The following is a 1820-nucleotide window of genomic DNA, read 5'->3' as shown; positions in this document are numbered from 1 at the left end:
GTAACGCTGGAACTGGTCACAAAAATAGAATGAAACTGTAATTTAGACGGCCGAAGGTGTTTTGATTCGACATTTTATATCGAACAGCCGAAGTCCCGCAACCATCCAGTATAAAGATGGAATTATAGTATCTCCGTTTAAGTTATTACTTCTCTTTGTAGCAGTTGTAAATACGATATGTAAACAACATCGGGGCTAATGACTCTCAGCTTTTGTTAACAATTAAATGCTGTTTGCGTCTAAATTATTAGTTGTTGTAGTAGTTAAAGATTATGAGCTTTATTCTCTTCGCCACAACGAACGCATTGTATATCACGTAGCAGCCGAATCAAAAGACTATGGTCAGCTGCAGATGTGTAGCGTAGAGTCAGAAAAGCGAAACAGCAATCAGCGCAGTGGTTGGATTCCAAGTTGCTCTACTGGCTTTATCTCAACAGGGCTGTGTAGGGTCTGTTACTCTTAAAAAAAGCAGGGTTTATGGTAAAATACGTGCCTGGATATCGAGAGGTCGCAGCTCGAATCCCGGTCGAACCACGGACATTTTTCAGTCTACCTTAAACGTTGCCGTCACCTCTCAATGATGTGAAAATTCACCAGGAGAGACACGTGGTTCGGATTTAACGTTAAACTGTAGGTGTACTTTCCCCGGTCTGATCACAGGGCAGGTTAGGGACACGCAAGTAGCTGAAGCGGCGTCCAATTGAAAGTCTTGCACCAGGTAATTGAGGCCCCCCACGAAATTATTACTATTATTATTGTTAGAGGCAATGCACAGCTTCCATAAATATAAAGTACGAAAGGAAGAAATGCTTAAAAGAAAAGACCAGAAAAGAAAGCTTTGAAATATCTCATTCGAAGAAGGGACAAGTAGGTCGGAAATTGATCGTGGCATCCTGTAACAGTTCACTTGGCGGTAGAATGAAGTGTTAGCGGGAGAAAAACAGTAGGAGCAGGTGAAAACTAGAATATCCAAAAATGTTATACAAGATGTTTGAGTGCAGCAGTTACTCAGAGAAGAAAGTTTTACTGCGTGACAGGAAAAAACGGAGAAAAGCATCAAACCAACAGAAAGGTTGACGGCTTCATACACACGCTCTCTCTCTCTCTCTCTCTCTCTCTCTCTCTCTGTGTCTGTCTCTCTCTTGTATGATATTAGCTCGCTGACATCCAGTTCACTTCTTAAGAAACCGCAGTATTACGTCGAGTTGGAGGCATTATCCGAAAGGCATGTTTTATGTAAAATCTAATAAAAATGAGAGAAGAGAATGACACTGAAACTTGCGCACGACAGCAGTCAGCACTACTCGCAGATCAGCTTACACGACCGTCACCGTATTTACAGCCCCAAAGTTGTTAAAGTACCACAGTGTGTTCTGAAACACTCACAGAGCACGTTTGCTGGCTTCCTCGTCACTGTCGGACGTGTGTCCAGTGGCTGCGCAGTGGTTGAGCGACGGGAAGAGGCTGCCCTACCTGCTTCGCCACGTGCCCCGCGCTGCATCCGCGTCGCTCCGTGGCTGCAGCTGCGGCTGTCAGCTGTCGCACTGGCGGGCGCGCAGCTGCGGCCGCAGAGTCCGGCGCGGCCTTCCGCCCCCGGCGCGGCTTTCACAGCCGCCTCCAGCACGGCCGCCGCCGCCGCCGCCGCCTTCTCAGCCGGCGTCGCGTTCGTCACGCTCGGCTCCCCTTCGGTCTACTTAACCACAAGCTCGCCACGGAGCCGCGCCGGCCACCGCTTTTTGCCCGCGGCTTTACCATTCGGCGGCTTCCGCCGCTCTGACGGCGCCAACTGTCCGTCACTGTGGGAGGCGGCGCGGCCGTCG

Source organism: Schistocerca nitens, chromosome 9 (assembly GCF_023898315.1).
Source record: "Schistocerca nitens isolate TAMUIC-IGC-003100 chromosome 9, iqSchNite1.1, whole genome shotgun sequence".
NCBI classification, from domain to species: domain Eukaryota; kingdom Metazoa; phylum Arthropoda; class Insecta; order Orthoptera; family Acrididae; genus Schistocerca; species Schistocerca nitens.
This window is presented reverse-complemented; position numbering follows the sequence as displayed.